The 15,120-nt window shown below is 47.7% G+C and overlaps 1 pseudogene; it reads left to right on the forward strand.

Moving 5' to 3' along the window:
- Positions 1 to 427: 427 nt before the first annotated feature.
- The window catches only part of LOC141049823 (hemoglobin subunit beta-2-like), a 30,717-nt pseudogene continuing 16,024 nt past the window's right edge, over positions 428 to 15,120 (forward strand).

The following is a 15,120-nucleotide window of genomic DNA, read 5'->3' on the forward strand; positions in this document are numbered from 1 at the left end:
AGAACTGGCGAAACAAGTATGTTGGAGGGCGACAGGTCCTCCCAGTGGTGATTGACGGCATCCCCATGAACGCTTTGCTGGACACTGGCTCTCAGGTGACAACTATGCCATATATTCTTTACAAAAGGTATTGGGCTGACTCTGAACTTATGGCCCAAGTGATGAGCTGACAGTAGTTGCCAGGAATGGTCAGTCTTTACCGCAAGTGGGATATAAAGAGATTACCATTAAGGTGGGGCGAGTAGAGTTAAAATCTCAAGGTCTGATAGTTGTAGACATTGATCGACGAGAATGTAACCCAATGATGACCTTAGGTACTAATGTGATTGAAAATTGTCTTGCCGAGGTTATTGTTTTGTTGCAACAGGTAGCTGAGACAGCTGGTTCCAGTGAGCAACAGGTCCTGCAAAAGGAGATCAAGGTCCTGATGCAAAGACAGCAGGTAGAACTATCTGGCGGAGAAAATGGCAGCGTCAGAGTGAGTGATTCATTCCCCATTGCAATACCCCCCAGAGGTGAAATGTTATTATGGTGTCGGGCAGCCATAGGCCTCAGAGGAAAACATTACCAAGCGTTGGTGGAGCCAGAGTACTCAGATAGCCGGCCCACTGTCCTGACAGCCAGAGGGGTAGTTGATGTCCACAAGGGGAGAGTACCTGTACGCTTTTTGAATTGTGGGGATGAGGAGGGCACAATACCTAAGTATGCCACAGTTGCTAAGCTGTTTAATGTCAGTAACAACACCATACGGGCAGCAGACTCCTTGGTCTCATCTGACCAGGTGGAGGACAATGGCTCTGTAAAGCAGCTGGAGGAGTGGTGCCAGCAGCTGCATGTGGGCACTGACTCCACCTCTTCACACCAAAAGAATGGGGTTTACCGAGTGGCTCAGGAGTATGAGCGGGTATTCAGCAAACACCCTCTAGACTTTGGGAAGGCAAAAGGGGTTCAACATCACATCCCCACTGGAGATCACCCACTCATTAAAGAAAGGTACCGGCCTATACCCTCAACACAATATCAATGGGCCAAAAGTATGTTGCGGGAAATGAAGGAAGCTGGGGTGATCAGAGATAGTTGTAGCCCCAGGGCAGCTCCAATAGTCTTTGTGAAAAAGAAAGATGGTACCATGAGAATGTGTGTTGATTACAGAAAAATTAACAGCATTACACATAAGGATGCCTACCCACTACTCAGAATTGAAGAGTCATTAGCTGCACTGAAAACTGCTATTTTTCCACCTTAGATCTCACTAGTGGATATTGGCAGGTTCCCGTGGCAGAGGCAGACAATGAGAAAACAGTGTTTACTACACCAATGGGTCTCTGTGAGTTTAACTACATGCCATTCAGGCTCAGCACAGCTCCTGGGACATTTCAACAGCTAATGAAGTGCTGTCTTGGACACAAGAACTTCGAGACAGTTCTGTTATACCTTGATGATGTCAGTGTTTTCTCCAAGACTTCTGAAGATCATTTGGAGCACCTGGCTGAGGTGTTTGAAGCCTTGTCCAACTTTGGCCTGAAAGTGAAGCCCTCCAAATGCCACCTCCTGAAGCCCAAGTCCAGTACCTCGGTCATATAGTGAGCGCAGAAGGTGTAGCACTGGATCCTTAGAAAGTCACTGTCATTCGGAACTGGCAGAAGCCCAGCAACCTCCATGAGGTACGTTAATTCCTCGGGTTGGTAGGCTACTACCGAAGGTTCATCAAAGGCTTCACTGAGATAGCCACAACTATGCAAAATCTACTAGTGGGCCAGCCAAAGAAAGCCAGAAAGAAGAGTCCTACATTTGAATGGAATGAGGAACTGGAAAGGACCTTCACTCGATTGAAGATGGCTCTCACAGGAGATGAAGTTCTGGCCTACCCAGACTATGACCAACCCTTTGTTCTTTATACGGATGCCAGCAACATGGGACTGGGAGCGTTACTGTCACAGGTACAGAATGGCAAAGAAAGAGTGATCTCCTATGCTAGCAGGAAGCTTCGTCCCACTGAAAGGAACCCTGACAATTACAGTTCCTTTAAAGTGGAGTTCCTCGCCATAGTCTGGGCTGTGAATGAATGATTCAAACATTACCTAACTGCATCCAAGTTTACCATCTTCACGGATAACAATCCGCTGACTCACTTGGAAACTGCATAACTAGGTGCACTGGAGCAGCGGTGGATGGCCCGGCTGTCTAACTATGAATTTACTATCAAGTACTGAGTGGGGCACAAGAATGCCAATGCTGATGCACTGCCCAGAATGACCAATCTGCCAGATGGGGGAGAAGACCCTGAGGCACTCGAAGAAATAGAGTTACCTGCCTTCCACCGGCCAATTGCGACCCAACGCGCTCAAGGAGTGTGAAACAAACACCATATCATGAAAAAGGCCACGCTAAATCCATTGCCTCATCATGACTGGGAAGAAATGCAGGATAACGACCCTACAGTCCGCCTGGTAAAGGAGCTGCTGACACAAGCTGACTCACGCCCAGGTCCAGATGCTCCTAAAAAAAAACTGCAGTTGTGGAAGGAAAGAGGCAAGCTGTTCTTCTATGAGGGAAAGCTGTGTCGGAGGAGTAGCAATGCCTGCACTCACGAGCTGGTCTGGCAAGTGGTGGTTCCAAAGAGAGGCATTAATGGTCTTGGAAGTGTACCACAATGGAGCAGGACACTTCGGATGGAAGAAGTTGGAGGCGTTGCTCCAGGAGAGATTTTACTGGGCTGTTATGAGGAAGGTCATTGAGAATTGGTGTGGACAATGTAACCTGCGCAGGAAGGACGGTAACAGCCAGCGAGCTCCCTTGCAGCCAATAATAACTTAACAACCACTCAAGTTGGTAGCCCTGCACCATGTGAAGCTGGTCCCAAGCCGTTCAGGCTACGTTTATGCTCTTACCATCGTGGACCACTACTTGAGATTCCTGGTAGTCGTTCCTGTCAAGGATCAAACAGCCAGGACAGCAGCCAGAGCATTCCAACAGCACTTTTGTCGACCACACGGATATCCCGAGCGAGTGCTTACAGATCAAGGTCCAGCCTTTGAGGCAGAAGTGTTCCAGGAATTCTGTAAGTTGTACGGTTGCAAGAAGATCAGGACAACACCGTATCATCCACAGACCAATGGCATGTGTGAAAAGATGAATCAAGTGGTGATCGATCTACTGAAGACCTTGCCTTTGGAAGAGAGGAACCTTTGGCCAGAGAAGTTGCCAGATCTGGTAGACCTCTACAATCGCATTCCTGTGAATTCCACCAACTGCACTCCAGCCTACCTAATGAGAGCGAGGCCTGGCAAGTTGCCTATTGATTTGGATATGGGAGTCCTGACACCTGAAGTGACATCACCAGATGCTGACTGGGATACCGAGCAGCAGCAGCAGTACCGCAGAGTGCAAGAGTGCATAAAAAGAGTCAGCTCAGGCAAGACAAAAGCAGGAAAAGAACTACAATCAACACGCACCTGCAGTTCCCTTGTCGCCAGGAGAACAGATCCTAAAGAGGAAAAGGAGGATGCATAAATTGGATGACCAATGGGTGGCTGAAACCTACACAGTCCTACCATCAAACTTTGACAACACCAAAGTGTGCCATATCAGTAAGGATGGAGGAGAAACCTCATCAGCAGTGTCGGGGGGGGGGGGGCAGCTGGGCATATGTGGCAACCCCATGAGTACGGTCGCCACAGTGGCATTACCTCCCTCTTAGGGAGTGTGATGTCATGCTTGGAAGCAATGAAGGATCTCTCTATCAGGTAATTCCAGCACACACCACAGTTCCCACTCCAGGCCAGCAGAGGGAGCTCTGAACCAAACTGCTGAGGAGCTGCTCTCTGTGGCCAGGAAACGGAAGTTAGTTAGTTCGTGTGGAGAGGGTGAAGAGTGTAGACGTGGAGAGATGAGCTGGGAGGATTGAGCCGAAGTCGGGCTCACTCCTAGCTGAAGTGCATCGTCTAGAGCCCGGTATCCGAGGTTGTATGGATGCTGATGATCCTGCAGCAGAAACCGGGGGAACAAGAGGCTGTAAATGCTCTGTTCCCACCTAAGACTCGGAGTCACAGCAGCAACGTGTGTGAGCCAGAAAGACGGCTACGTCTGCCTGCCATAGTGGAGTGCCATAGTGGAGTGGAGTTTAAGTAACATCAAGCAAGAGGAACTTGAGTGTAATTCAGAACTGCAAGTACTTCAGAGTAGCGCTAGAAAGGAGACTACACAACCCATCTGAATAGAGAGATTCCAAAGTTGCTTCCAGGCTGACCAATTCCTGTACCATCTGTGATCTGAATCATGGACTGTACCTTCAGTAAAGGTAAAAGAAACTGCACCCTGTTGTGTTCTTTGAATTCTTCCTGCAACCTACTCAGTACTGCTATATCTCTGTGCCTAACACTACACCATCTACCTCAACACCTATTACTACAGCCCTGGGATTACAGCTCTACCTGTGGGGAGCTATTACATCTTTGCTGCCTTATACCATCTGTCCCAGAGGATCTGCACCGCTGCGTCGGCTTAACACCTTCATTGCTGAGCACCACAGGTGGCGTCACAAATCATCTATCTATAAACTTTATTCAGCTACATTTCACCCATTTTAGATTGGACGCCCTGGGCCATGGACCGGGTCACCGCAACCACAACCCATCCCTCTGAGACAACGGCCCGGTACTGAGTATCCCACAGCCCTGGGGGTGATCCACATGTACCCCGGGTGCAGCCGACAGGGGGGCACAGTCGGGCTGCCTAATGCGGCGGTCTGCAGTGTTTCCCCTGGCGGCTGCATTCTGCCACCCCCCGGACTGGGAGTCAGCCGTTCTCTGTGTCGACTGTCAAGCTGACAACCGGCGCAGAGAAGCTGCAGTGCGCCGGCTCCCAGGGATGAATTGTACTGGCGTCTGTACAAACGCCAGTACAATTGAAGCTCTGACCACCGGGTCAGAGCAACACCAGCAGCGTGATCAGGTCATGTGATCACGCTGCTGATTTCACTCGCTGGTGCCCAGGACACTGGTGGTAAGTGTGCTCCATTCTGGAGCTGAAGAAACCACCGAAGATTAAGGGGGATACATAATGTGTGGGGGGATTTGGAGTGGGGATGGGGGGTACTTAATGTTTGGGGGGACTTAGAGTGGGGATGGGGGCTTATTTAATGTGTGGGGGCATTTGGAGTGGGGATGGGGGTTATTTAATGTGTGGGGGCATTTGGGTTGAGGATGGGGGTACTTATTGTTTGGGGGGATTTGGAGTGGGGATGGGGGTTACTTAATGTGTGAGGGGATTTGGAGTGGGGATGGGGGGTTATTTAATGTGTGGGGAAATTGGCATGGGGATGGGGGTACTTAATGTATAGGGAGATTTTGGAGTGGAGATGGGGGTTATTGTGGGGAGATTTGGAGTGGGGATGGGGGATACTTAATGTGTGGGGGGAATTGGAGTGGGGATGGGGGTTTATTTAATGTGTGGGGGATTTGGCATGAGGATGGGGGGGGTTTAATGTGTGTGGGGGGATTTGGCATGGGGATGGGGGGATTTAATGTGTGTGGGGAGATTCAGAGTGGGGATGGGGTGATTTGGAGTGGGGATGGGGGATTTAATGTGTGTGTGGGATGTGAGGACGCAAAATGAAGAGTATGTATGTATGAGGAAACAGTATGGGGGAGCATTATAATGACACTTCTCTCTTTAATGGCATCGTGTGGAGATTTGCTGCAGAAGACCAGAGAAGATAGAAGTCTACAGAGACGAGATGTGGATGAGAAAGCTCATCATGGGGTCTGGACAAGACGAAAAGAAGGAGAATGACTCCAGAGATGACATCATCTATAAGGTACCTGGATGTAAATATTATTTGTGAAACTGACTTATTCTTATGTTTTTATTTAAGTTAGTGTAGCGCCCCTGAGGCTCAGTCGCCACAGAGGTACTGCACCTTCTCTTAAGTTGTAGTGCCCCACCATCCAGGTAAGGTGGATGCTCCTAACCACGCTCCAACACCTGCATTCCACACACCAGGGTAGTTCAGCACAATCACATAGAGGGTTCCTCTCTCCTCCCATGTAGTCCGGGAGTACCCTGGTGATTCCCTGCTTGGAACACTGGATGTGCTGGGAGGTGGGAGGAGTTAGATATAAAAGAAGGGGAAAGTGTAGAATTACAGGTCAGTCTGACAGGAGGTCAGTCGGGGGAAGACAGTCAGTGAGGAGAGTCTGAGGACTGGTCTGGGAGGAAGGAGACCCCTGAAAGAGGGACGGAGGAAAGAGTGCTGCAGCTGCTTCAGTGATCTGAGCCAGCTGGCATGGGAAGGAGAGAAAGAAGAGAGACGTAGAACTGTAATCTAAACTGCCAGAAGAAAGAGGGAAAGGAAACCAGGAGGATGCGGGTTGGAGTAAGAACCCTGCCTAGAGGTTCCAGCGCCAGGCCATGGCCCGATCCCTGAGGTTGTATGAACACTTACGGTTCTGCAGCAGACACAAGTGGAGTAGTGGGTCGCTAATGCACTACTCCCCTCATAGACTTGGGACACAACAGCAACACGGATACAGTGAGCCGGGACCTCGGAGTGGAGGATCCCTGATTAGGCTACAGCTGTCTGTCATACAAGTAAGGGTCATACAGTTGTGGCCAAAAGTATTGACACCCCTGCAATTCTGTCAGATAATACTCAGTTTCTTCCTGAAAATGATTGCAAACACAAATTCTTTGGTATTATTATCTTCATTTAATTTGTCTTAAATGAAAAAACACAAAACAGAATGAAGCAAAAAGCAAAACATTGATCATTTCACACAAAACTCCAAAAATGGGCCAGACAAAAGTATCGGCACCCTCAGCCCAATACTTGGTTGCACAACCTTTAGCCAAAATAACTGCGACCAACCGCTTCCAGTAACCATCAATGAGTTTCTTACAAATGCCCTGCTGGAATTTTAGACCATTCTTCTTTGGCAAACTGCTCCAGGTCCCTGATATTTGAAGGGTGGCTTCTCCAAACTGCCATTTTTAGATCTCTCCACAGGTGTTCCATGGGATTCAGGTCTGGACTCATTGCTGGCCACCTTAGAAGTCTCCAGTGCTTTCTCTCAAACCATTTTCTAGTGCTTTTTGAAGTGTGTTTTGGGTCATTGTCCTGCTGGAAGACCCATGACCTCTGAGGGAGACCCAGCTTTCTCACACTGGGCCCTACATTATGCTGCAAAATTTGTTGGTAGTCTTCAGACTTCATAATGCCATGCACACGGTCAAGCAGTCCAGTGCCAGAGGCAGCAAAGCAACCCCAAAACATCAGGGAACCTCCGCCATGTTTGACTGTAGGGACCGTGTTCTTTTCTTTGAATGCCTCTTTTTTTCTCCTGTAAACTCTATGTTGATGCCTTTGCCCAAAAAGCTCTACTTTTGTCTCATCTAACCAGAGAACATTCTTCCAAAACGTTTTAGGCTTTTTCAGGTAAGTTTTGGCAAACTCCAGCCTGGCTTTTTTATGTCTCGGGGTAAGAATTGGGGTCTTCCTGGGTCTCCTACCATACAGTCCCTTTTCATTCAGATGCCGACAGATAGTATGGGTTGACACTGTTGTACCCTCTGACTGCAGGGCAGCTTGAACTTGGATGTTAGTCGAGGTTCTTTATCCAACATCCGCACAATCTTGCGTTGAAATCTCTTGTCAATTTTTCTTTTCCGTCCACATCTAGGGAGGTTAGCCACAGTGCCATGGGCTTTAAACTTCTTGATGACACTGCGCACAGTAGACACAGGAACATTCTGGTCTTTGGAGATGGACTTGTAGCCTTGAGATTGTTCATGCTTCCTCACAATTTGGTTTCTCAAGTCCTCAGACAGTTCTTTGGTCGTCTTTCTTTTCTCCATGCTCAATGTGGTACTCACAAGGACAAGGACACAGGACAGAGGTTGAGTCAACTTTAATCCATGTCAACTGGCTGCAAGTGTGATTTAGTTATTGCCAACACCTGTTAGGTGCCACAGGTAAGTTACAGGTGCTGTTAATTACACAAATTAGAGAAGCATCACATGATTTTTCGAACAGTGCCAATACTTTTGTCCACCCTCTTTTTTATGTTTGGTGAGGAATTATATCCAATTTGGCTTTAGGACAATTCTTTTTGTGTTTTTTCATTTAAGACAAATTAAATGAAGATAATGATACCAAAGAATTTGTGTTTGCAATCATTTTCAGGAAGAAACTGAGTATTATCTGACAGAATTGCAGGGGTGTCAATACTTTTGGCCACAACTGTAGGAACCCGGGACAGGAGGCACTTCAGAGTAACTTAGGACTGGAGTACTTCATACTTAAAGGCGCAATAGAGGAGAAGGTGAGGAAGGTACATGTTGGCGGAGTGTTGGAGAGGAGCATCCCATCCTGCCTGGAGGTTGGTTGAGTCTCTGCCCCGGAGGACACTGCATGGAAGTGGGCACCTGTGTGCACTACAGACTGAGAGTAAAGCTTTGGAACTGCAAGCTCTGGTGTCCTCCATTCATTCTCGCACCAACATTGTCAGCACTGCTATATCTGGGTACCAGCCTCTGCTCTTCAAGCACCACATCTACACTGCCCTGAGACTACAGCTCCACCTGTGGGGAGCTTCACCATCTATGCTGCACACACACCATCAGTCCCAGTGGATCTGCATGCAGCGTTGGCTTAACATCTTACTTGCCAAACACCACAGGTGGCGTCACAAACTATTCATATAAACCACTACAACAACCACCCCATTATTGGGCGCCCAGGGCCACGGACCGGGTCACTGCCGCTGTGACACATCCCCCTGACACCGGCCCGGTACCGAGTACCCCACGGCCCTGGGAGGGCTACCCATTAGGAGCATTTAAGGGGTTGTCCAGGTTTGTGATTAGTCTGCAGTCATTCTATGTGACTGCAGACTTCTGAATTCTCACAGTGCTCACTGAACGCTATTAGGATTCTCTTGTGCCGGTAATTTACATACATGTGGTCACATGCTGACTATACATGTGTGGCCTCACTCAATGAGAATGAACTGAGCGAGGCTGAGCACATCTAGTCGGAATGTGGCCAGAAGTATATAAATCATATGCTTGTGCTGACATGACCATGTACTCAAAAAGAAAGAAAAAGGATCATGCAAAAAAATAGGATCACCACACAGTATCAATAGGTACAAAATATGAACAAATTTTATTAATGACAAGCCAAAAAACAGCACACATTTAAAAACATTTAAAACATCCAAAGGATCATATATGGACTCTCCAGAAGGTGACAAAATATAACATATTAGATTTTAATATATCAGTAGACCGCAAATGCTGAAAGTGCACAGAGAAAAATAACTCTGAATAAATGCTGCTAGCATATAACCAACAATCTTGGATTGTAAACCAGTGTAGCCCCCATACATGGAGAATTCAGTGCAAAGGTTAAACCCTGATTATTACCATAAGCCAAACGGCTGAATGCCAAGAGAAAAAAAAAAGGGGTTAATAGTGAATACACAATGATGCCAAATGCATCCTGCATGCTGGGCTACAGAAGCTGAATACGTCACCCTGTATAATAGTAATTAGGGGAACCAGTCAGTCGTCCCGTCATCTGAATAGCAGCGGTGCGGTCAGTGGTGATGTTGAGAGTCCATGAGAGAAACCCACGTGTTCCGACACTTCTGGGTGTCTTTTTCAAGGTGAGCATACATATAAGACATGACCATGTACTCTCGCCACTGGTACGGGAGAATCCTAAAAGTGTGCAGTGCATTCATTGTGATTGTGAGAACTCAGAAGCCTGCAATGTCAGGATTCAGCTTTGCTGGTTCCAGTAGTCATCACACGGACACTTCACTCATATGCGATTTTCATACTTATGGTCCTGTGACAACGAGCTTCTCTTCCTGCTTCTCTCATTTTTTCACTGAATATTGAGAGCATTAGGAAGAGCAGCTCGTCGGTACATGACTAAGGCTGAGTTCACACGTGGCGTTTTTTTCGTGTTTCTGCGGCGGTTTTAACAGCGCGATTTTGCCACAAAAGCGCAAAAAATAAGCATCCCATGCATTCCTATGGGATTCCGCAATGCTGTGCTAATGCTGCGGTTTTTACCGTGGCAGAATCGCTTCACGGTAAAGAACGCAGCAAGCTCATTAATTTTGCGGAATCGCGGCGATCCCGCACCCATAGGAATGCATTGTTCTGCTTACTTTCCGCATATAGCTGTGCTACCATGCAAAAAGTAAGCAGAACATTTGCGGATGGTACCCACGGCCCAGAGGAGAGGAGACTGTCCTCCGGGCTGTGGGTACCATTTCCCTGTAAAAAACAGAATTTAAAATAAAAAATATTGTTATTCTCACCTTCCGACGTCCCGCGCTGCCTTCCCGTCTCTCTCCATGCTCCCGGTCCCAGTATTCCTTTGCTAGCGATGACGTCCGTTCTCGCGGGATCGTGAAGTCTCACGGTCATTCGCGCGACATCATCGCGAATGACCGCGAGACATCATGATCCCGCGAGAACGGACGTCATCGCGGTAATTCGCGCAAAGGACTACTGGGACCGGGAGCGTGGAGAGAGGCGGGAAGGCAGCGCGGGACGCCGGAAGGTAAGAATAACAATAGATTTTTTTGTTTATTATTTTTTACATCCTATCTTTTACTATTGATGCCGCATAGGCGGCCTCAATAGCAAAAAGTTGGTCACACTCGTCAAACACTATGTTTGACGAGTGTGACCAACCTGTCAATCAGTTCTCCAAGCGATGCTCCAGGTAGCTTGGAAAACGCTAGCAATTCTGCAAGCTAATTACGCTTTCAAAATGCTAGTTTTTCCGCGGGAAAATCGCGGGAATTTAAAATGTGATTTTCCCGCTGAATGGAATTCGAATTCTTGCGGTAATTTCCACGAGAGTTCCGCTACGTGTGAACCCAGCCTAAGTGTGCAAATCGCATGTGTGCTTTGGGGGGGAGGGGGGGTTGACGTCGAACCGAATTCTTGCCCCGGGTGCCAGAAAGCCTAGATACACCTCTGCTTGGCGAGGTTAATTCAGGAGCTCAAAGATTCTGCATCTCATCAAGTCAGTGCTCAGGGCACGCCCTCTAACACTTTTCTTTCTAAGCTATCAAATCATTTTAGTTAGCAGGAGAATGACACAGCAAAAATGTACATGGATGGACTGGAGGACGGTCACAATAAAAATGACACTCTGGCTCTAAGAGGTACAGCACGCTGCAAGATATTGTGATAAAACACTCCGGGATCTCCTTTGCTGGGGTCAAAGGTCACGTGCGTTCAGTATGAAACTCAGGCGCAGAGCTGGATTCGGGTATAACTGACACTGGGTCAGGTTTATTAACGGTGAAAGCAATGCATAAAGGAAATAAAACGTAAAACAAATCCTTGCCTGTCTGGCACTAACTAAACAAAGTACAACCTAACTACCAACTTGCGGGCTTCTCCCGTCCAGCCAAACCACAGTTGCAGTGGGCACTGCTTCCACTCACGTGTGTGTCTCTCACACAGACAGGCTCTCTGTGTTCCCAGGCTGAGACACTCACACAACCACCTTGCATCCTTTTATATCCACCTCCCATTATCTATTAGTAAGCAGGTGCGATACTGACCAGACTAGGCCACATAGGTAAGGAATCTGGGCGAGATATACCTGTCCTCAACCACTATTCCCACATGATTCTCACATATCCCCCCCTTCTGCTCAGACCACTCCGGTCGAGCAATGACACCCGCCAAACAGTGCACTCGGGACAGGGCATCTGCATTTCCCATCTGTACCCCTGGGCGGTGCTCCACCGTAAAAGTGTAGGCCTGCAGGGCAAGGAACCACCGGGTCACCCGGCTATTCCGTTCCTTGTTCAAGTGCATCCACTTGAGAGGGGCATGGTCAGTGATCAGCCTGAACTTTCGGCCCACCAGGTAATATTTGAGGGCCTCTAGAGCCCACTTAATGGCGAGGCACTCTTTTTCTACGACTGCATACCTTTGCTCGTGTTTATTCAGCTTCCTGCTGAGATAGAGGACTGGGTGTTCCACTCCGTCCCTCACTTGTGACAGTACGGCCCCGATACCGGTATCAGAGGCATCCGTTTGTACCACTAACTCACTGCGGAAGTCCGGAGTCACCAGTACGGGCTGAGAGCAAAGTGCCTGTTTTAGGCTATGGAAGGCTTCTTCAGCCGCTAAACTCCATTTAATCATGACGGAGTCTTTCCCTTTTGTAAGATCCGTCAGGGGGGTAGCGATGGCTGCAAAATTGGGTATGAACCGGCGATAATAACCGGCGATCCCCAGGAAGGCTTGCACCTGCTTCTTGTTGACAGGTTGTGGCCAGTCCTGAACCGCCTGAATCTTATCAACCTGGGGTTTAACAACACCCCTCCCAATTACATACCCCAAATACCGGGCTTCTTCTAGCCCGATGTGACATTTCTTGGGGTTCGCGGTTAGACCTGCCTCCCACAGGTCGTCAATCACAGCTTGTACTTTCTGGAGATGAGTCTCCCAGTCCAAGCTGTAAATGACAATGTCATCCAAATAGGCCGAAGCATACCGCCTATGTGGCCTCAAGACTCGATCCATCAGTCTCTGGAAGGTCGCCGGTGCCCCGTGCAGTCCAAACGGCATATACACATACTGAAATAAACCTTCCGGCGTAGCAAATGCTGTCTTTTCTCTGGCAGCCTCCACCAGAGGGATCTGCCAATACCCCTTTGTTAGGTCTAGGGTCGTAATATACCGGGCTTTTCCTAACCGATCTATTAACTCGTCGACCCGGGGCATGGGGTAGGCATCAAATTTTGAGACCGCATTCAGTTTCCTGAAGTCATTGCAGAACCGGATGGTGCCGTCCGGTTTAGGAATTAGCACAATCGGGCTGGACCACGCACTGTGCGATTCCTCAATGACTCCTAACTCTAACATTGCCTTCACCTCTCGGGAAACGGCTTCACGGCGCGCTTCCGGGATTCGGCACTGCCATGGGCGCGGCCTGTGCCCCCTCTTTTGCTGGCCTCTTCCTGGGATACTGGGAGCGGGAGGTCTTTGCGGGGGAGGGGGGGGCAGGCCGCTGAACATGTGCAGTGCTGGCTGCGTTACATTGACGATTTGCTCATGGTGTGGCAGGGTTCACAACAACAACTTAAAGAATTCATGGAGAGTCTTAATAACAATGACTATAACATTAAATTAACTTATACCTGCAGCAACTCTGAGGTGGATTTCCTTGATATCAAGATACGGGTGGACCGTGCATTTAATTTGCAGACGGACGTATATAGGAAACCCACCTCAGTCAACTCACTTCTCCATGCTGGATCCTGCCACCCATGGGCAACTATTAGGGCCATCCCTGTTGGCCAATTCTTGCGAATTAGGCGAATTTGCTCCTCAGAGGAAACCTTTTTGGATCAAGCCGGAGAATTGAGAGATCGTTTTCTCAAACGGGGCTATAGTCGGCGCTGTGTCAGGAGGGGTTTTGACAGGGCAAGAAAAACAAACCGGTCCGCTCTTTTACAATCAAATATTAGAAAGAAAAAACAAGAGCAGGGTAATGTCAGGTTCATCTCAACCTTTAATGGGGGATGGAACCAAATGAGGGACATACTCACTAAACACTGGAACATATTGAAGACGGAGTCCTCATTGACGAATATAGTCTCTGAGTACCCACTTATGACATACCGCAGAAGCCCCAATTTAGGGGATATGCTGGTACGTTCGCATTATGTCCCACATATCAGGAATCCTTTTGACTCTCGTGGCCCTCCTTTGGGATGTTACCCTTGTGGTAATTGCGTCGCATGCAAGAATGTCGTACGGACATCATCATTTCAATCTGTTGATGGAACAAGAACCTATTCAATTAGACAACATATAACTTGTAACACCGCTCAGGTCATCTATTATGCTACGTGTGGGTGTCCTAAAGTTTATGTAGGTCTCACGAGTCGCCAACTAAAATTACGCATTCGCGAACATGTCCGCGACATTCTTGCATCAAAGACGATAACGGATCTTACACAGTTAAAAACCATACCCAAACATTATAAATTAATGCATAATAGTGATCCCAAATCCTTTTCGGTGAGAGGCATTCAGCATGTAAATAGTGGTATTAGAGGCGGCGACATTAAACGCCTTCTCGCACAGAAGGAATGCAGATGGATCATGGTACTTGGGACCATGACACCACATGGGTTAAATGAATCACTCAGTTTTGCGCCTTTTTTATGATTTATAAAATATTGATTTATTTCTGCCTGCCATCCCAAAATAGGTATCTCTCCTCCTCTCCCTTCTTTTAATTATTTGTTGTTTTTAGAGTACGTGTGTTTTTTGGACTCCGTACTTAATCTCATTTTTTAACTGTTATTTGTCTGGCTATAGATTATGCACTCTTTCGCCCTGATGTTTTGGAGTGGAGAATTTAACTGTGACGCAAGTAGCACGTGATATGGGACCTACGTGATAAAATCATCATCGAACTTGCAACAGCATATGATTTTATGGCTGACATGTTACCGGCAGAAAATATGCAAACGGAGGACCTGATGCAAATGGACGAACATACACTTGTGGTTGCATCTTGTCTGCTGTTTATAATAATTTTTTGCTCTGTTTGACAGTTCACTGCTTACATCAATAGATGGGTTATCTCTTTGTCCAACGCATATGCTATTCGCGTATAACACACGCACAGTTAACTAGTATAATATTCACTCCCACATTTTTCAGTTAACAATCCTCCCTTTTCTCATCATTTTTGTTAATTTTTCCTCATTTTTCTTTATTTTTATTTCTATTTTTATAGGGTCAGATCATCTGATGTTTTTGTGACCTTGCCATGGGGGGATTTACGTACGCCATGCGTCATACAGACGTGTATTATATGGGACAGACGCTGCTTGTGTAGCGGTCTAGCGCCGGCCGCTCACACGTGGCGTCTGTTTACCAGGAACAAAACACCGCTTGTCCTGGCTGTAACCTAGGCAGCGGTTTGTTGCTGGCCGTCACGTGATGACGTCAGCTGATCGGAAGGCAGCTCCACTGGCACCACGCATGTGCGACAGCCTCCCCATCGATTGGCTCACAATGATCAGATGACTGTTCCCAGCCAGGCATTTAACTTGG

The sequence above is a fragment of the Dendrobates tinctorius genome, unplaced genomic scaffold, assembly GCF_039654945.1.
Source record: "Dendrobates tinctorius isolate UK_male_01 unplaced genomic scaffold, ASM3965494v1 ptg000150l, whole genome shotgun sequence".
In the NCBI taxonomy this organism is placed as follows: domain Eukaryota; kingdom Metazoa; phylum Chordata; class Amphibia; order Anura; family Dendrobatidae; genus Dendrobates; species Dendrobates tinctorius.